This window comes from Oncorhynchus masou, chromosome 31 (genome assembly GCF_036934945.1).
Source record: "Oncorhynchus masou masou isolate Uvic2021 chromosome 31, UVic_Omas_1.1, whole genome shotgun sequence".
In the NCBI taxonomy this organism is placed as follows: domain Eukaryota; kingdom Metazoa; phylum Chordata; class Actinopteri; order Salmoniformes; family Salmonidae; genus Oncorhynchus; species Oncorhynchus masou.
The window spans coordinates 73,227,368-73,250,133 of NC_088242.1; positions in this window are offsets into that span (position 1 = coordinate 73,227,368).

Genomic DNA, 22,766 nt, shown 5'->3' on the forward strand with positions numbered 1-22,766 from the left:
CGGACGCTTATAAGCTCTGCCCTTAGACGAACCATCAAACAGGTAAAGTGTCAATACAGGACTAAGATTGAATCCTACTACACCGGCTCTGACGCTCATCGGATGTGACAGGGCTTGCAAACTATTAGACTACAAAGGGAAACCCAGCCACAAGCTTCCCAGTGGCACGAGCCTACCAGACAGGCTAAATGCATTTGATGATCGCTTGAGGCAAGCAACACTGAAGCATGGATGAGAGCACCAGCTGTTGCGGATGACTGTGTGATCATGCTCTCTGTAGCCGATATGAGCAAGACCTTTACAGGTCAACATTCACAATGCCGCAGGGCCAGACGGATTACCAGGACTTGTACTCAGAGCATGCGTGGACCAACTTGCAAGTGTCTTCACTGACATTTTCAACCTCTCCCTGACCGAGGCTGTAATACCTACATGTTTCAAGCAGACCACCACAGTGCCCAAGAAATTGAAGGTAACCTGCCTAAATGACTACCACCCCTTAGCACTCACACCGGTAGTAATGAAGTGCTTTGAAAGGCTAGTCATGGCTCAGATCAACACCATTATCCTGGAAACCCTAGACCGACTCCAATTCGCCTACTGCCCCAACAGATCCACAGATGATGCAATCTCACTCTCCACACTGCCCTTTCCCACCTGGACAAAAGGAACATCTATATGAGAATGCTTTTCATTGACTTCAGCTCAGCCTTCAACACCATAGTGTCCACAAAACTCATCACTTAGCTAAGGACTCTGGGACTAAACACCTCCCTCTGCAACTGTATCTTGGACTTCGTGACGGGCCGCCCCCAGGTGGTAAGGGTAGGCAAAAACATCTGCCACACTGATCCTCAACACGGGTCCCTTTAATCAAAGGGAATTTATGCCAATACTTTTTCTCCCCTAAAACGCTGGGAATATGTACAAAAAGTGCTGTAATTTCTAAACAGTTTGGATGCAACTATGGATGCATATACATAAGATTTCAAGTGGACAGTCTGCACATTAATCTAAAAATTCCCAGAACTCAATTGCTAACGGCACTGTTAAAAATCCGGTATGTGGTTCTCGGTAACAGCCGGACAGCTCATGACGAGAGGCAGGAAGTCTGGTGTGTACCTCTAAGTTCATTTGTACATTGTTATCAACATTAGATTTGATGGTAGGGAGATGGTAGGGAGATTTTAATTTAACATTGAGCTTCAACCAATGCCATACTATTGTGTGGGCGATAGCTGAATTAAGCACACTATTTTATTACCTCAATTTTTCAAATTGAGGCCCTGTGTATGTGCCCACAAATTCAGGTAACGATCAAACTTGCATGTTTGAAATTAACGATTTTGAAGTCCAACCAGCCATACCATGTTTTTTTTAAAGCTAACATGAGCATCGGTCGGGATTATTATGCATTAATTAAATTCCCCGTTTCCTTTAATGAGGGAGAAAGGATTTGATGTTAATGCCGCTGATCTCGTGGAGGCTTCAATCCACCTAATTAACTGGTATTTTCTCAACAAACTAAAATAATCAACAAAAATATATTTAATTACTACCAGTTACTACTACCAACCTAAGAGTGACAAGTGATTAGAGTAAATATATATTTTTTTAGCCAGGGAATGGAAGACAAATCGATATGAGTCCCCATATTCCCTCCATTCTTTCCCTGCAATATCATTTGCCCCATATTGGTATATGAAATGTCACTAACCCTTTGTTAAATGTGAAAAGGCAACAGGAAGAGTGAACACATGTAAACTGAAACAATAACATGCAATTAACCATCAAATTGTGCAATCCAAAGATTTATAATTAAAACGCTATAGTAGTAATAACTATCAACTACTCATGGCGCTAGTTAGTAGTATGTTGCTAGGTGACATACAGCAATAGTCTAAAACAGACATATATCCTTATAAAACACTGTTATTTTCTCTATCTATTTTGCCTTAAAATTCATTTTCTAGTGTTTCATCTTTTTGTCACACTTTTATGTGAGTGTTGGCTGAGAAACTGTGCACCTGTGTGCTGTATAAAGATAGGGTGGCTGTGGAGTGCCAGGGAACACACTCCAGAGAATCCATCCATCTCAATCTGAGGCTGCAGCTGACACCTTACAAAGAGGTACAATTAATAAGGACATTATCCGCCAGTAGGTAACAATGGAGTCCTAAGGCAGAGACAGCAACCCCGGGAGGCCCAGAGAGAGGGAAGACAAGGGGGGACTGCAGAGCAAGCCTCATTAGGACCAATTTCTTCTGAAAATAAAATAGTATCCCATAAGAAGCATCTTTTAAAACTATTACCAGGTCCCCTGTTAAGTTGGGTCATTCTCAGGGATCAATATAACATTCATCAGGTGCTCCGACTATGTTGATGAGCTCTGTTTCAACCCTAAAGAAAATGAAGTGAGATGAAAATGTTTTAAATGTTGCTCTGAACAAAATGTTGTTAGTTCAATATCAGAATCACATCGTCATTTGATAATTTGCACAACGATATTGAACTTGACTTGAACAATCCCATGTAATAAAGTTCCAGAAAGTGACAGCTAGAGACAGGACTATTTTAAATGTCTTCAATAAGAATATATGAAACATCTAATGCGGCCATTTCTTGTTAGTGTTTGATTTAGAGGTGTATTTTTAAAGAGCAACAAGGAAAGTGACAAATCAGACAACTGATAACAGAGCTCTCATGAAAGCCTCTCATTTGTGCAGTTTGAGTGCAGCCCTATAGTTCACAGGGGAGAGGGCGGAGACACCACTGCACTGACATTTACAGCAATCCAGGAGTTGTTTGTGGTCATTGGACTGTAGCCAAATGTTGAACCCCAGAGGTTCAAGGTCCGGGCTAAATTTCTTCAACAGAGGAGGTCACTCAGTTGGAAAAGAGAAACAGAGAAGACAGAGAGGGGCGAGGCGCTGGTGCTGTCTGTCAGACTAATCATATCAATCAAAGGGTTCCAACTTCAGATATACACTTACACACAAACACCAAGCAGTCATACAGATGGAGTTAAAAAGTTTAAGTGAATAGATTACCACTGCACAAACAGGCATGCACACACAACATTGACACACAACAAAATTCACATGGCTTTCCGGTCTGCCATGGTAAATCAAGGTCAAAATGTAGATGACAGTAGCAATGGTTTTGGAGTATAACAATGATCACTTCTATGATCACTTATAACTCTCTCCCACTGATTTATAAAGTCAAGAGTTTCTCCCCAATGTTCTATTTTATTTTTCTGCTTGTTCCATGGGGAAAGGATGAGTTTGGTTATGGATTAACAGTGCGATCAATAGAGATTGAGTCGGGCTCTCTAAGCTAATGAAAATTAATTTGAAATGCAGTCAAACCCTTATCAAGTCAGGATTTGCTTTCATTGCAGGCTGTTAATAACCCACCAATATTGTGATGAGCAGCTAATCTCTCATTTTAAATACAACCGTCACCCCTCACATCCTCTGCTAGGATTGGCCATTTTATTTGTTGCCCAAGTGCTTTATTTGTTCTCCATATAGCTTTTATACGTTTATTTTATCTATGTTTGCAAAAGGGTTTTGTGAAACACTGTCTGGTCTAAAGTATATTCTTAATCTTAGTTACATTCATTTTTTTTGGTAGATACTTTTGATCATAGTCAGAAAGGCACACCAGAGTGGTGAATATCAGACTTTACTAGAAACTCATTAGCTTGATGGTAAACCCAGTGAAGCCCTGGAGCACTGGGATGTCAGCCTCCTCACAGCATGGCAGAACTCCTCATATCAAAGACTACATGTACATCTCAATATAGAGCTGGCAACACATTCATTACCTCCTAACAGATTGACTTCAGAGGACTACTGGACTCTACATGTATACACTTCCATTACCTTACATAGCATTACCTTGCCACTTAGGCTACTTTTTGATTGGCACCTAACTATGACTGCACATAGAGTTGACAATTAATTTATAGGCTACTTGGAAAAAATACATTTAAAATGTGTGGCTTGGTAAAAACAAAAAATTAAGATATACGACCTGTTCGTATTTGTTACACGGGTAATCATCACTTTAGACATGCGACTTTGGTATGAAGCAAAACTTTTTTTCCTCACAATCAATGCATACAAATCACATTGTATCATTTCCATCATTCAAGGCTTCAAATTGCAGGCTTGGAAAAGGGGCCAGGAAGGTGGATTCTATTCAAGTCATTTAATCTATCACATTGTATTCTTAAGATTCACTTCATGCCTGACAAATCACATAATTATTTGGGAAAAGTGGTGATTAAAAGCAATTTAGTGTGAATATGTAAAACAAAGAGAATACTGATCTGATGGATTTTTTATTATTAAAAAAGCCAGCATAGTGTATAATAAGTGTATGATTAACAAGCGATTACTTAGGAAGTCTAAATTGGAAAACACAGCTTACATTTAAAATCTCTGTAAAGACACCATGCCAGTTCACCTTTTGGGTCTTCTAATGTAAACGTCTATTGTATATGGAATCATAATCAAGGAGTGCTGAGAACACTAATATAATTTAATCCTGATCATCATTGTGAGTATTTCAGTGATTTGAACAGCCATTACTCATTATCGTGGAATGGTATTAGCAGGAAGTTAAATTCTTCTCTGCTTCCTTTCTATTATCTTGCCTGTGCTGTTCCAAATGGAGATTCTTCCATGAGGATAGGTCAATATCCTGAGGGTTTGGACACCAGAGAGGGCGATTGATCTCTCCATATCTATTTCTAAGGCTCTGATTCAGGTCACATGATACAAGCTATGGTCTTTACCCCGTTATGTTCAAAAGGCTGCTCTTTCTCTGTCTGCAAAGGCTCCAGTGGCATTGCTCTGAAATCAAATCAAAAGTTATTTTAGTCACATTACAAAGTTTTGTTTCACAATACACCAATTATCATTGATTTATGTTCTATTTGCCAACATAGAGCCACATATTGTGGCTCCCGAGTGGTGCAGCGTTGAAAGGCACTGCATCTCAGTGGTAGAGGCATCACTACAGACCCTGGTTCGATCCCGGGCTGTATCACAACTGGACGTGATTGGGAGTCCCATAGAGCAGCGCACAATTGGCCTAGTGTCGTCCAGGTTAGGGGAGGGTTTGGCCAGTGTAAGCTGTCATTGTAAAATAATAATTGTTCTTAACTGCCTTGCCTCGTTAAATAAAGTTTAAAAATATATATATATTGCCCATAAACTGTCACCAGGAGCAGAGAAAAGCCAATGTTCTAGAAGGCCTTAATCAGAAAGAGAACAAATCAGGTTAATTGGTGATCAACAGAGTGTTTCTGACTTTAATGAGGCCCTGTTGCCCATGGCAAGGCCCAGTTTAGGTTAAGGGACTTTCTCCTGGCTGCTTTGTCTCCTTTGATCTTGTTTGCTTTTCCACTGCTGAGATTCTCATTGTTGTTTTTAATTACTTTACCACCAAATGATACAGATGAAAGATAGGTGTCTGTAATTAAGAACATTTCCATAAATTAGAATTGCTAACCAGTCTCATTAGTAGCTAGAAGCTTTTGTTTTGACTAAAGTCTCATGCCATCTTTTTCCATTCAATCTATATATATATTTCACAGAGCAAGAAATCACTTCATATTCACCATATTTTTTGATAATCAAATTTCACTAAGTAATTAAACACACCACACATTCGAACGATTGGGGTCAACCTGTAGAAAATGCCAATTGCTATATTAAACCTTAATAAAATTGGTAAGTCTATTCAATTAGTCAGCTCAGAAACACTGCCACCGAGCATGCAGTTTTCACTCAAGCACAAAGACATCATCAAGTAGTGTTGTACAACACTACATCTTTTGTATGTAATGAAGCTCAAGCAACTTTATCTTGAGGCTTTTCACTGAAGTTGTTTTGTGTTTTTGATGGTGGGCCATATGTTAATGGGAGGTTTTTGTTCCCATTACCATCAATAACTCAACTACTGGAGGGGATACAATTTGAAGGTACTTTCTTTGAAAAGCACCTGTCAACCTGATAATAATGTGCAACCCCCAGGTTTGTCTGTATTTCACTGCCGCTCATGCTTGAAATGTTATACATCAAGGAAATATATAATGTACAAAGGCCCAACATATATGCTATGTCAAATGGATGACTACTGGCTGGTCCTCAGAGCTTAAAATGAACCATTTAGAAGATGGGGCATTCAGTGTTAGTGTCTGTGTGATATCAAATCGTTATTTTATTTAACTCAGTGTTGATTGTATTGAAATGGCATAACAGAATTACATAGAAATAGTTGGCCACTGTTACACTTTCAATAATTAATTATTTTGTAGCAAAAAAAATAATAATAACATATCCAAAGTGTTTTACAGTCATACATGCATACATTTTATGTATTGGTTGTTCCGGGAATCGAACCAACTACCCTGGCATTACAAGCCTCATGCTCTACTAACTGAGCTACAAAGAACCACAGATAATTTGAGCGGAATGACTCCCTCGGTCTAATATATTCTGTTTACCTATAGTAAAAGGCTATTTACACTGATCACAAAACAGGTCAAACAGAGATTCTACTCTTTGTTGCTTGAAACAGAGCACTATAATCTGCCAGGGGACAGCCTATCATTACCAGAGAGTGGGGTAATAGACTGACATGGATGCTATGGGGAACAATTGGTTTTGCTGCATCAATCAGTTCACATAGAAATTGAGCTAAATAATTAGGGAGAAAAGGCTTTTTTAGTCCCTTACGTCATCATAAACGACAGCATGAACACACAACTGTGTTGCCGTATTAGTGGCAGTACCTAAAGCAATCGGAATGGTTGTCCAGACAACAGTGTAGCATCCACTACCTACTGTTACTTTTCTTTCAGTAAAGAGCATTTTAGACCAAGTTCTGCTACACTGGACTCCCTTTGATATTCTTATACTGATGCTCTAGAAGAGGATCCTTCCATACATGTTTGTGTGTATGAGTAAGTGAATCAACCTAATAAAACTAACAGTGTATATTATGTAGAGTGGGCTATACTGAAATTAATCAATTCAATTATCACATTTAATTAATAAGTTATCCTCTCTTTTTGAGTTTTAGACAGCCTCACTGAAGTGATTTTGTTAATAGACTGGTGGGTGTGCCAAAATGTAGAGGTCAAAGGACTTGGAATGAGTGTTGGTCAAGTTGTGTCATATAGGATAATTTTCTATGATCAAAACGAATAATGTGCAAGTATAACTACAATACTAGTCATATTACACATACCCCTCTCGAATTCATATTGAACCAAAACCTGTCACTCCACAATAAACAAGCACACAATACAAGCACACAATACCAGAAAAACAATCTAACAACCTATTCTTCCCTGGAAGTCTGTGTTTGGAACTTCTCCCCTCCACATCCCAGTTAGTAAGATGTCTTACTCAACCCTATAAAGGAAGGGTCCCATCTGTCAATGTGTGGCCTGATTAAAAAGGGCAGAGGAAAGGCTTTGGCTGGCCAATAGGGGAGGTCAAGGACAGAGGAGGCAGTTCCACTCCCCCACCACATAATTTTTGTATGACAGCACCACCCCTAGGTTGAAGTTCACTGAGGCTTTTCATGAACACAGTGCTTAACGTCAAACACAAGATTAAAGCAGGGGTGTCGCATCTTGGCAGGCCCAAATGAAAATATCAAGCGTTAAGCCAGCCTCTGCAAAGCCAGGGGACAGATATCTAATATTAGAGAGAAGGCCTAGTTAGCAGACTGCCTGCTGCTTTCCATGTTCTCAGAGGTGGTCAATAGGCCATGCTGGAGCTGTTATTGGTAAAATATATTACAGTAGAGGTCTGCAGAGCTCCCTTATTAAGAGGTGTGGGCATAGAAGAGATGCCCTCATGACACTTTTCTGGAACTGAAAACATCTCCATATTACTGAATAAATAACTAGCCAAGATTTTATTTCATTATCAGATAATATTAGGGTTATAAGGCAAGTCAATAATGGATTTATTTGAACTAAGCTTATTGTTAAGGAAATGTAACTACATAATGAAATGGGGGAAAAACAATTACAGCAAACTTTCCATAGATCTTAATTTGATCACCCTGTTGCAGGAGAACTTTACTGCAATAAAGGAAATGTAAAACGTGTACTGTATTCAAGGTTCAAAAAGGCTTCCGAAGTTTGTAATTTCCACTTCTATTTTTCCCCTTACAATAAACCCCAAATCTCCATGAATTATAATTAACGTATTAATTCACATTTCCTGTTGCTGCAGGATAATTTTCCTAAGGTAGCAAATAGGCTCAAATGAAGGTCCAACATATGTACATGGTTTATAACATGTAAATGCAGATTTAAACTTAATCATCACATCCGTACCACTGCATCAGTCATCAGCAGTACCTTAACCCAAACCTTTTTGAATTCTAAACAACCAAGACAATTCAACAACAGTGCTATCATCTCTTCCTACTGGACACATTCCACAATCTCTTCTATTTATTTCTTCCCCTTTCAGTTCTTAGTGTTGCAATTGCTTTTTAATGCTTAACAGATGCAACACGAATATCCCTTACTGTCTATTTTAACAGGCTCTCTGCCTGATGACGATGGGAAAAGCAGAGGGTAGCGTTAAGGAGAGTAGCTAAAGCTCATTAAGAACTCTGAAGATCAGACAGCAAATGAAACCCAGTGCTTAATGAAGAGAAACTTGGGGTCACATATTGATGCAGATATTACAATCCTCACAGCATATAAAAATAAAGCCTGAGACTAATATGTTGTCAAAAGTTTATTTTGGTAACTTGCACTGTTTTATCAATAAAGGATTTTTACATGATGGTTACATTTGCATTTAGACAAATGCTTTACATTTTGCATATCTGCTTAAAATTATTCAAATTTACAAGCTTATTCAATCAGTGGCTTATTCAAACATCAACAGTTTGTTACTTTAAAGAAAAACATTATTCCACTTTTCCCCCTTAGGAAATGTACTTCTCATCCATGAATTCCAAAAGCCTTCACTATGAGATCCTAACCTTGACAGAGACACAGCATAGCCTACGGTGGAAGGAGTCTGGACAACAACAGTCGTGCCTATGTGCTTTTTAATCAGTCCAAACCTCTGATATATCTCATTGTCTGCACCAGATGTTGCAGCTATCTGGTATGACATGTGGACCAATCATGTTGCCCAAGCCCTTTGGTGGATAACGCCAAGGATAATGCCCGAAGCCATTCTTCCCCAATCGTATTGCCCACATTGCCCACCCATGAATGGCAGGACATCAAAGAAAAAATTTGCTGTCCAAAAAATGTAAAACAACAGCTCTGACACACCAGCTCTGATGGAGACTTCAGTGTAATGGACTTCAATTAGCCATCAGAAATGGACGAGTAGCCTATGGGTACCACGCAGCAGAGTTAAACATTCTCTCAATAATATTGCCCTGGGCATCCTGTTAACCATATTACTGCCTCTTTTCGCTTGTATTGAAATGTTTTGCTTGAACGATGCTAAGCTGGGAGGGAGTTTTTTTCCCAGGCATCTAATGAGCCAAAATCGACCACAGTGTCCCATATTTGGAGAAGCGATTAGAATTTTCACTCTAAATAACTCAGAGTTGGACAGTTCAGGGTAGAGTAAGACATTTATATTTAAGAGATTTGAGATTACAAAAATGTACTACACAGTATACCTTTGTGATTGTTGACAATATACATTAGCTGTACTATTTCCTCATATGCCTACATGTTGGGAGGGCCATATTCTAAACCCCAAAACATTGTATTCCCCTGACATAAGGCCCATTGTTTCAGCATGCATTCGTGTAGCTATTTACTGATCTTCAGAAGTTATACGCATATTCAGTAACAGCATAATAGGGTTCAGGGAGAATGATCGTGTTGCTTTAGGGCATCAACAACGCCGTTGCAACTGCCATTAAGACAAATCACCTGGGTTCCATGTAATATTATACAATAAAATCTGCACCAACTGGAATCAACCCTCCTATTGTCTAAAAAGCACCATTGGCTGAAATATTCTGCCCAGACCTACTACAAGACATGCATGCTAGCCTGGTTATGTGGTATGTACCGTAGACTAATTTAAATGAAGTTTGAGAGAGAAGCCATTTTGTATCACAACGATGGCTTATTTCTTTTCCCCCTGTATTGCAACAGAAGCTGGTGCTTCAGACCTCTAAGAGGCTTGGGAAGCTTAAAATAGGCTTAGCTGCCCTTCTCATCCCTTCACAGCCATACATTGGCTGAAAACTCTATAGAAAGAAACTGAAAAGAGGAATACAATTATACTGAATGTACAAAACATTAGGAACACCTGCTCTTCCATGACAGGTGAATGCAGGTGAAAGCTAAGATCCCTTATTGGTGTCACCTGTTAAATCAACTTCAATCAGTGTTGATGAAGAGGAGGAGACAGGTTAAAGAAGGATTTTTAAGTCTTGAGAGAATTGAGATATGGATTGTGTATGTGTTCCATTCAGAGGGTGAATGGGCAAGAAAAAATACTTAAGTTCCTTTAAACGGTGTATGGTAGTAGGTACCAGGTGCACTGGTTTCAGTGTGTCAAGAACTGCAACGCTACTGGGTTTTTCACGCTCAACAGTTTATCATGTACATCAAGAATGGTCCACCAGCCAACTTGACACAACTGTGGGAAGCATTGGAGTCAACATGGGCCAGAATCCCTGTGGAACGCTTTCAACACCTTGTAGAGTCCATACCCTGACAAATTGCGGCTGTTTTGAGGGCAATAGGGAGTCAAACTCAATATTAGAAAGGTGTTCCTCATGCTGTGTACCCTCAGTGCCTACTTGTGTAAATTCAAATTCAATTCCGTAGCTAGGATCAATTAGAAATTAAATTGTGAATGAAATTAACAAATTAATGTTTTGGAGATTACAGAGCGCAAAAATAATGCAAATATACTGAATCCCTCAAACAGGGTTAATATTACATAACTTACTATCAGTCTTTAAAAAACTAGCATTGTATAGTCAATTGAACAAAAAGCAATAACACTGTTTTTTCTTATTACTTTCTTTAGGAGTGAGCAATGTCTAGCATTTTGGTAGCACATAACTATTTATGATCAAAACTCCAGAAAGGCATGAAGCTGATCTTTAAGGCTTTTCTCTAATCCCTCCCCTGGATGCGGTCTTAACTGGGAGCCTAGTTTGTGATGGGCTCACCCAACAGCACAATGTTGCATGGGATACTACATTCAGCTTAAGCCAACCTATCAACTACATTCAAAGCACATCCATTGAGCTATATGGAAGGACTTTTTTGCAGATCTATAAAAAATACTCTTATCTGTATTTAGCATATGCTGTGTATGTCAGTGTTGGCAGCTTTAGACGGATTCGCACTCAAAACACCTCAAGCCATTCTTGAGCTGAAACTACTGATAACATTCTAAAACTTCCTCAGACAGGCAGGTTTTCACGTCTAGATAAACCCATTCAGTATCCTGTTGTATCATTTTATTTATGTATTGTCCTTTTAGTGTCTACAGTGCAGGATTTTGGAATGCCATTACGTTTTCTTTGTTGCTTTCCCAAACAGAACGTATTCATTTTCAGAATACATTTAGCCATTTGCCTCACAGTAAGAATGCAGAAACAGCATGTAGTAACAAGGGTTAATCTACGTTAGTGTAGAAGCACTACTCTATTGTGCTGATATCTTTAATTGTTAGTCCTTTTTATTGACATACATTTCTAACTTGTTCAATTCACTAATTTGTCAATGATTGCAAAAATACTGGGATATATTCACTTGTTTATTTTTTTTACATAGAACCCTACAATTAAATGGACAATGTATTGTTCTTACACTCCTCCATGCACAGTTTGTGTAGAAAACATCTGATGTTTGAATATATTGTGGTCAACTTGAGGGTGTAAAACCACCCCTCAAAAAAGAAAAGAAGCTTTCATGTTGCCCGGCAGAGTCACACCACCACTAGAGAATCTGGACCGGGTCCAGGAGTAAGGCTGTCTGCCGACCACAGTGGGACGTCATTCACAGTGAGATGTTTTCTAGCTGAAGTGCTAGGGTTGGAAGTTAAAAATGATGCATTCCACTCACATTTTCATAATTAGAGTGGTCTCTCACTTTCAGCAGTAGACAAGTCCAAGCAGCCATTATGAAACATGATCATCAATGATAATGGTTCTATGAGCAGACCATCAAAGATTGACAAACTCAAATTTGAGCAAAGTTACATGTGAATTTACCTATGTATCCAGTTTATAATTCTGTCCTCTTATTACATTTGCAATTAAAATGAATAATACATTTTAATCCAATACTAAACTAATTTGTATGTATGTATGTAGGCCTAATCTCTACTCACTTAAAATATTGTGTATCATGTGTACTTTGAAATATGGTCGAACATCTATTTTTCCGTTTGCGTTGAGTATTACTGCCGTATAGCTTTCTTGGGTCTGTACATTTGAAAATTGTCTGGTAAACATGTATTTAATTCAGCTCTCCACATGATATTAGCACAGAAGCTTTGCCTGTGAAGCAGTTGTGAAAGAGAACTGTGATATTTCTGTATTAGTACTCAGTGCTGAGCACTGAGACTCAGAGAAACAGCAATCCTCTCATACCTGTTAAGAAGTCTTTCATCCTTAATGGGCTCATTAGCCACATTGTTAATTGAGTGCTATTCAGGGCAACATCAAAGCAAATAATAAGAGTGTTCAGTTCCTTTATTTATTTTTGTCAAAATAGAGACCCAACAGTGCACTAATGCTGCTTTCATGGGGGGTGTATGCTTAAGGAGGCTTATTCCTTTTAGGTTTATTGTGCACCATTACAGTAAGAACATTGGCCACAATAATATTATCACCACTGAAGGCATTCTACATGGCAGCATCTCCCCTACTTCAGAGAACTTCACTTCTATCTTTTTTCTTTAGCCTAGAAAGCCTCTTCACCGTGGGATTCTAGAGCATTGCAATTGCAGCAGGATTTTTTTTTTGCTCTCTGTGCAGCTAATTCCAAAGAGATTTTAGACAATTTACGAGAGCATTCAAGCTGGGTGGTTTAGACCTTAAATACATGGACACTCAAATTGACAAATTCAGCAAAGACTAAACAATAATGATGAAGATAGGGATGATATCTCTGCTGAAAGGGGTGACGTCCATATATCTGGATCCTATGTAGTTCCTAGTGTTATGTCTTTATTTTGGTCTCTTTTTACAAGATACACCCTTAATACTTTAACCAATAACAGCAACAACAATAGTGCAGATGATTATGATGATGATAATAATAATAAATGTGCTATATTTTGTTTTGTTTTTAAAGGGAAATAATAAAGCCAGTTGTCAAAAAACTGGTATTGTCTTTCCTATCACAAAGAAATATAAAAACACATTTCATTTATTCTGTTCTAAAATATTTATATCAGCTAAGTGGTCTTCTCCCCATGATGCAATATTGGTGGGTAATGGGATCTGAAAATTGAAGCTAACTCATTGGAATTACATTTATCAGCTTGTGCTCAGAGGTAATAAGCTGTCAGTTATGAAATGAAGATTTGTATATATGATAGGGAAGAATAATGAATAGGCAAAATGGATGAAGCCGCTTTTACAACTAAATTTGTTATTTTGAACCAACAGACCAAGAAAAAGGATAATGATTATGACAATGATTATGGCAGATAATATGTTCAGTATGGAGGAGAAGACGGTGAATATGAAATCATTCTGCTGTGCAGAAGCATACAAAGTTAACAAGGTGATATTTGCAGATATATTTAAATAGAAGAAACCAAATCTAGTGTAATCATCAAACATTTTAATGAAGGAAATCTAATTAGGACAATGGGAGGCGTTGCTCCATGGAACATTGATCAAACCCACACCCTGTGAACTGGCATTCTTGGGGTGAGGGGCTGCACAGGGTGTGGGAGAAAGCAAAAGCGTAACAGTCAAGTAAAAAAAAACATGTCAACAATAATCATGTTCACAACATGATTGTTATTATTATTAAGTTGTTGTCGTCATTCATCTACTCAGGTTGGCAAATTATAGTAGCTAGTACTCTTTTCTAAGAGTCCTTGATGTCCATAAAACACAACAGGGAATTACTCTGATACGAGGAACGGATATGGAATAAATAACGCATGTTGATCTAGCAGTTATTTAATGATACATTGTATAGTATAATTTTGTGCTATTTCTGAGTTGGGATTGTCATTATCTGTGCATTCAACACTGTTTCAGAGGTGTACAGATGCCTTTGCATTATTGATATGACGAGGAACAGAGGTAGGTGACTGCTTGAGTTGGTTCCAGTCAATCTTTGAGGCAAGTTAGTGGAATTTCTATTTAATTTGGTACCTATGAAAGTTTGTCTATATGACATCAAAGGCAAAACATTTGAAAGGAAGTCATCTCTGTTGTATGCCTGAATACAATAATTGTGACAGGAACCAAAAAATAAAATCAGATGAGAGAGCTATGAATTGTCATGGAATAAATAATGATAGTACTAACTTGTCAAAATCATAACTAAAACAGCAACTGATAGCAAGTGTCCTCTGTGAGCATATCATATTCTTAGCATATAAACACAAATTCATTATACTGTATTGTTACTTTCCGGGTTGTTGAATTTAGAAAAGAAAGAAATAACCTTAGAGTGAGAAGTTATTTACGTTGTGGTTATTGTTGATTCTATGGTTATTCCATAAAAAAAGATAACTAATTGTACTGACCAATATTACAGTATTATCGAATTCTATATTGATACATCATTCGGTGTATTTGGTGATTCTACATAAAAGGTTTGTTGTAATTTTGATAGGCAGACTCTTTCACAAAGGTAAATGTCTTACTGGAATTGTAAAGAAAGTTATTATTGATTTTAATTCCAAAATAAGTGTTTTGGAGCCCAGAAACAAACAATATATTTCATAATATAATGCTCTGTATTTCCAATGACACTGAGTACTTAGCAGATGGAATACAATACTTAATTCCATGCATTAAAAAAGCTTATGAGTAAGAATAGCCTCACATTGAGATGACAGACCATGCTGCGAGGCTAGGTTTTAATATATATCACATTCAAACAGAGAGATGGGAGCAGATATGTTCAGTCTTCTGACCTGCTCGGTGTAAACAGGCAATGACATGAAGAAAAGTATATTAAAAAAGTCCAGCGTGTCTGCAGAACTGGCGTCTGATGCCTGTCAAATCATTAAAAAGGAGAGGTGTCGTTATCAATTCCAGTGGATCAGCGATACTGGTGGCACATGGCTGTGATCGGGTATCTTCCACAGGGGCACTCTAGGGGCCTTTTGTGAATTTATAAAGTGAGATAAAATCGGCTTCATATTTCTCCACCAAATCACCTGATGAAAGCAGGCTGGGTGAGAGAATTACATGGCAGGAGTTTTGTCACTAACCCCATAGGCTTTATGGGTTGGAATGGAAAAGGTAATGAGAAAAGCCAAGCTGCGGGTTTGCTCGATTTAATAAGTCATCATGCCACTATCTATGGTTACCTGCAGCGTGCCCACCAACATAGTAATAGGAATACACTTCATTCAGTCCAACTGCAGGCCTATGATTGGTTATAATGTCTAACATGTTTGAGCAACCAAGCAGTTAGCCCCCCTCTTCGCCAACACAGACACCATTACACAGACTTCTATGATGTTAATAATCTGACCAAAGTAGACAGAATGAGACTGTATTCTGGTGTTCTCTCTGCTCCAGAAATGTGTGATCGCAATTAAGATATGTCTTAAACACAATATGAAAATTAGTGGAATCTTAGACATAATAATTGCACACAGAACTTGCAAGTAAAATGTTTCCCCCCGATCACTGCACACTTGCGCGCGTACACACACACACACACACACACACACACACACACACACACACACACACACACACACACACACAAATTCCCAGACGGACGGCATAATAAAAAGCTAAATTGCCCTGCCTACAGGATACTAAGAATGATACTTGGCACCAGTGTTTTTTTTTCTCCTCATCTCATAATTCATCAAACAACTTTCCTCCATCTCAGTGAGTCTTCTTTTCCCTGGGTTTCATTCTCCCAGTAAATTCTGTATATGCAGAAATATTCCTGCCTGAAGGAAAATGTTTTTTAATGTGAGCGGATGATGAAGGGCCAAACTGATTCCCCGGCAGGAGTTAAAGCTTTGTGAAGACACTTGGCACAGATTTGATGAAAGCAGTTAAAACAAAGGGGGGAAAAAGACACACATATCTAAAATAAAAACTTAAAGTGCTACCTCTGACAGTTCTGGTCATGTGCTCAGTATGTGCGACTGAGAAACACAGAACCGAGGCATGTTTCACATTTGACAGCAGAATGCAAACCTATTAACCATCCATAGTAATTCACTGTCTTTCTAAGTATCCATGAAAATAGCCCTATTACCATGTCTCAGCCTGAATAGTTACTATTTTAGAGGTCCATCCCTAACATGGGCAGATCTGTTTTAACAGACAGGCGAGTCACATGCTCAGATCAGCCATCCGCACTGAGGGATTTTTGGAGCGTGTGGAGTTTTAACATGGAAATTGGCTTTGAACCCCATCTGTACAGGTCGGCACATCTTTGGGCGAGGCACTGCTACTGCTGACAGGGAAAATGAACCATCAATTCCTTATAATGTGGCCTGATTATCGTCCTACTTACCCCCTGCAAATTCAAACTTTGAGCATTTCACCACTACCTAGTAACCTCAGAAAATGTGGTGCCCTGAGAGGATTTTTCCAACCAATACTAATATCTCCACGTTACCAATCTCAAGCAAAAACAAATGCATTTAACATTATTGCTGGTCTGGAATGAGCTCTGCCTAACAAGTAGCGTCTTTTGAAGAGAAATTGTAATATCCCATTTATCATTAGAAATATACATTTGGCACAAGCTTTTTTGCCTAAGCAAAGAGAATATTTACCCTACAGAAAATATTTTAAATCCTCCAATAGTCCATTAGATGCACCTATGTCGAAGTCGACTGACAGAAAAGAAAGCACGTAAAACAGTGTAAGTGACTTCTCACACAGACTAATCCAAAACTCTTTGACAGCGCTAAGTTGCTAATTGACCAGAAGTTGATCACTAGGCCAGTTTTATACTTAATATAAGCAAGTAATGGACTTGGGTAAAACTACACCATTTAAAACAAAGTAAAAGTTAGAACATGGTTCCTACCTTGGTAGCCCTGTTGTGTTCACCAAATTAACTATGCTTTTTATAAAGTAATCAAGGACGAGAAGTCAACACAACAACAAACTACTGACCACTAGATTACGTCAAACAGGACTCTGATGTATAGCACAAATCAGACCAAAGAGCAACGTTTTTCAATGTGTGTGATGTGAGTGTTCAGCAACTTTGGGATGGGGGATCTGTAGATGTCCGATGTGCGATGTCTTTATTTGACAGGATTGTTTTTGTTATTTCCTCGGGCAGGCCTGTCCAGCCCGCTGGTGTCCCTTTCACCCGTTAAAGCAGCTGGGGCCTGACCCTGCAGATCTGCCCCTCAGAGCAGGGCTCCTTTCAGCCCCATACAGGGACCCTCCTTGTCCCCTCCCACCAGAAACATCCCATTCACTTCCAGAGATAACTTTATTCATCTTGTGCATCATTGTATCCAACTGAATGCAGGAACTATGCAGACACTCTAGTGAATTGAACTAGTGTGCGAGTGTGTGTCGTCCGGGTGGGCGCGAGTGTTATGTCCTAATTTCGTTCATTTAAATTGGGCGAAGAAATCAGTGTGTGCCTTAACTCTCTTATGATCTTGCTCTCTGCTACATTCTGCAGGCCCTTCATGTCTAACTTTTGTTTGCCAAGTATAACTATTCTGTATTATTTCCATGTATCTAAAATGTAACGCATGTGGAATAACGGCATACAAGTCATATTTATCCTAACATTATTCCGTGCCGACATAAGACTTTAGGTAAGGATGATGGCTACCATAACTAGCCCTTTTAGAGATTTTTATAATCTTGTTTAGCATAGTTTCACATAGATTCCTCATCAGAGTGTTTTCCTCTTTTAAAGTTCCTATCACTGTGTTTGATTTTCCTGCTGAGCAGCTGGCAGGGACAGTTAGGGTGATTTTCACCTGCCTGCACCCTAGCAGTCGAGACCACCCTGCTCTTCTCTCATCATTCATATTCAAGCCAGGGCCTCTTGACAAGTCTGCTGATCTCACTCAATGTTTTGTGATATGGACAATACGTTTTTTTTTCTCTGTGGAGAAAAATGCTGAGGCTATCACACTTCTGGAGGCCTGCCTTGTGAGATTCAACTGAGGCAGAAGCAGTGGATTACTCCCCTCAGAGTCCTGCTGGGGCAGATCACGGCTCACCAAAAACCCAGTCAAACACCATCTAATGATGCACATAGAAAAAAGGTAACTGCCTCCTCAGTGTCTCCCTCATATTCTCGATATCAACACATTTGCAGCTGAGAGAGAAAACAACATCTGCAGTTGAGAACTCAGCAATCCACTGTACTTTCTGATGGTTTTCAGTAAAAAGTATAGGTTGTTGTATGGAATAATAGGCTTAATGTTTTTGTTGGGTACTATGTATTATCAAGTAGTGAGCAATGCGTGTTACTGGTACGATCTTTGTCAAATATCAATCTACTCTATTGATTTGTTTATTACATTTGAAAAAAGGGATGCTTGACATTTGATGTGGTGTATTATGCCAACATAACAAAGGACATGGACGTGGAAGCGGAATTAGCTACAATGCAGCCTTTTCTCAAACTCCTGCCTAAATCAGGAATGGATGAGTTTTTAAATCAGTCAGTCACTGTTTGGCAAGAGGAATCATCAGTAACTCTTGATGATAGTAGATTTTTTATTCTTAATAAGAGAGTTTGAATGTTTGTGTAGTAACCATTGGTAACATCATTTTGGGGCGATTCTAAAAGAGAGAAGTTTATACATTAGCGCTGTAGTTGCAAAACACTGTTGATATTCAAATGATTATTGTGCAAAATCTGGGATAAGCTTCAGTGTGAGAGCCCTTCTAAGTGCCTACAACTATTGCTAATTCCCCTCTCCATTGTGGACTGCACAAAGGCCTTAATCCCATTTCACTTCTGCAGAAAGCTGAGGCTATTTTCCCTCTCATAAACCAACAACACTCCCCCTGGCTGGAGCTGAGAGGCTCTGAGAAAGGAGCCAGTGTGTGTATACTTCAAGGCTTTTTTGTGTTACTTGGCTAGTGCTCTGCATAAACTTTTAAGTGGTCCCAGTAGGCCTCAGACACCTTTCGGCAGAAAAATAAGCCATCATAGACTGTAAAAAAGGAAACCAAACACTCTCTTAACCTAGACAATCCGAAATAAAATATATGAAGGCTTTTATAACTGAGATTGAGTTTGGAATGCAAAGGGTTAACTTGTCGTTTTTTTCCTGGCAGCGAATGCATGCACTAGTAGGAGAACTTTCATTCTGTTGAAAAGCAGAGCTATTTCTATTCATTGTAAATCCTTTAATACATTATTTATAACTTGGTGGTCCACTATCAAAGTGACTGAAGTAGGACAGAATTCAAACCCCCTGCTTTGTAGTTTGGCAGAGGCTTGCAACAGAAAAATACGACTCCCTATTTACTTATTTAGACATAATATTTTCCTTTGTTATTAGCACAATTCTACCCTCCCTAACCTTTCCAGTGTGTGGTTTAATTCCAACAGGGAACAGCTTCAAGGTTATGTCTCATCTAACTGGCATGACTTAAAGTGTTTTATTGGGAATGTGAATACTGTGTAGAAGGTAGATAATTATTGTCATTCCAATTTAAAAAAAAATAGATTTTAGCATTCGTATTCCAATTGTCATCTCCAAGGACAGCCTCACGATTTTCAAAAAATGTTTTTGTGATTTTAATCAGAGCCATACCTCTATGATGAATTATGATTCAACAGAACAATACACCCCCCCAATAGCTGAAACACTCAACATTTTTTACTTTTGATTTCAGTTTGGTGAAAGCCACAGCTCTTGGCAGATAGGTCTCTTATGTGGTTATGGTATTGCTAAAGCTCCCTGGTCTGGTTCTGCGATCACTCAATAGAGAGCTATGCCACGCTGTGACAAGCCCATCCTTTAATAAGTAAGTGATGGCTTTATTCAGTGGCTGTGTCATGTGGTGCGTGTGAACATACACCAGCATGTGGCCTGTGTTCGTCCATGTTACAGGTGTGTGAATCGGGGGTCCGCTTGTCTTAAAACGAGGGGGCGTATTGTGCGGTAAACAGAGATCAGATGGAAACGGATAATTGTTGGATTAGCTTTCTTCTTCTAATATCCTTGTTAGCGTTCCTGTCAATCAGACCCCCAAATTCCAGTTTACATTTCCTTTCACTGCATACCACTATGTGCTATGAAGGATGCATGTCAAACACTTCTCTTTATTTATTACATAGTTCTTTCACAGTTATACAGAGACAGCTAGTACTTTTGGTGGCAGTAAAGCATATTTCACAGACTTCAAAAACCTCTATTTTCCTTTGTTCTGCCCTTGCGTGCCCTTTGTTTTATTTAAGTGCTAAAATGTTCCTCAATAAGAGTCATTGGAAGGACATAGTCTCTCCACCAAGTTTATCTAAGGGCTACTACTCTGAATGACATCTTTTGAAGTGTGTGTGTGCGTGATCTCAGAAAGCACAAAATCCAGATATTCCCTGAGATGACACTTAATGAATTATTCTACATGACTCTAAGATTCATAGATGACTAAACATTTTATAAATTGGTGGACAAATAAATTGTGCCAACCCTTATCGAGCCATACTCTTACAGTAGGCTATAGCTTGGCTTGGTCTGGCTGGATTTTGAATATTACTTACCAATGTCTCTCAAAGGTAACCTTTATTCGCTATTAAAAATTGTAAATTCAACTACCAATTAACCAGAAATGTCTGGTACAGCATGATATTTTTAAAGCAGGATACATTTGTACTTCATTATCCCAAAAGGTCACCAGACCATTTATTATATATATATTTTTTTGTGGTTTTGCATTATCAAACAGCTATGTATTGTTGACCAACAAAAGTTGCTGAATCTCCAACATTCATTCAAACTCCACTAGTGTAAACCACACTTATCCCATTTACTATTTAATAATGACGTTAGATTTCAATTTAATTTTATGATACAATAACACTACAGAGTGTGACAACAAAATACTTATATTGGATTTTTGATTGACATACAACCACAGTTCTCTATTATACATGAAATCAAGTAGCCTCGAAAGTCATTTTAGAGCGGAAACTGTTGAGTTTATATCAATTACCTTGTCTAATTGCCGGTACAAATCATAAAAGCACTAAATTGAAAAATGGTTATAGAGTGAAATAAATTATGAATGCAAGTGATTACAGATTGTAATTGACCGCGTTCACCTCCATATTTAGGTTGGATAGAAAATGAATTAAGCAAATGTGTCTTCCACCAGGGAGGTAGATGAGTTAGTTATTGGGCTCATAATCTTATCTATTTGAAAAGTAGATGGATCCCTTATGTTGCACTTTAAAAGGAGGTGAAATGATAAAGACTTCTGTTGAAAAAGTCCCCATGGAAATAGTCAACGGACAATATTGGTAAACCTCCCGCAGGTAAAGTGCAAACAAACCTGAACATGTTACACCCCCACTACAATAATGGATATTAAGTATGGTAATATCTAAGAAAAACATTGTGTATACTTTGCCCATTCCTTTCATCCAATCATTCTAATTTTGTACTGCCACTGAATAATGGTAGTTTGTTAAATGTACTAAAAGAAACACCGTAGTCTGCTCTGAGAAGGGTTGAGGAGAGCATTGATATTGTAGTTTTAAGGGTCTTTCAACATTTGATTGATTCACTCCAGAGCCTGCAAAAATTGCACAGTATCTGTGATAGTATGGTTCATCAGTCAGCTTGTTTCCTCTTAAGCACTGGGATACACTGAGGTCCTACTGGATCACCCCCATGACTTTGTACCTTCATTTCAATTCGACAACATTATCCACACATCTTCTCCACTCAACTAGAGAACGAATACAGCAAGGGGATTCAGGTGTATCGGTCTACAGTATATTCATTTTGAGTATTCTTTCCTAGCCTTTGAATTCACACAATTGACGACAATGTCACCTAGTTCTTTGATTCTGTTGAACTTGCCAATTAACCAATAAATTATTTCAGTAAGGATTTTATTTAAAGCCGCAATATGTAACTTTTTGTCTGAGTTGACCAAACTCATATAGAAATGTGTGTTATAGATCTGTCATTCTCATTGAAAGCAAGTCTAAGTAGCAGTATCTGTTCTAGGTACGCCATTTCTATACTTCCTGTTCTCAAGTTTGGTTTTTGTCTTTTTACTTTCGGTTTTGTACACTAGCTTCAAATAGCTGAAAACACAATATTTTTGGTTATAGAAAATATATTTCAAAGCAGTTTAGATTGTACAATGACTCTCTACACAATACTTGCTTGTTTTGTCACATAAACGGAAATTAGGCGAACTATTCGAATTTGAGCAACAGAGAAATGGCGGAGCGATTCCTGCATACTACAACGTTAAGGCTTGGGAATAAAATGCAATACAAAAGGGCTGAACCTCAGTAACTTATTACATTTAAGGTCTTAACTAGTGTGATAAGTTGTAACACCCAGGTGGCCATTAAAATTATTATC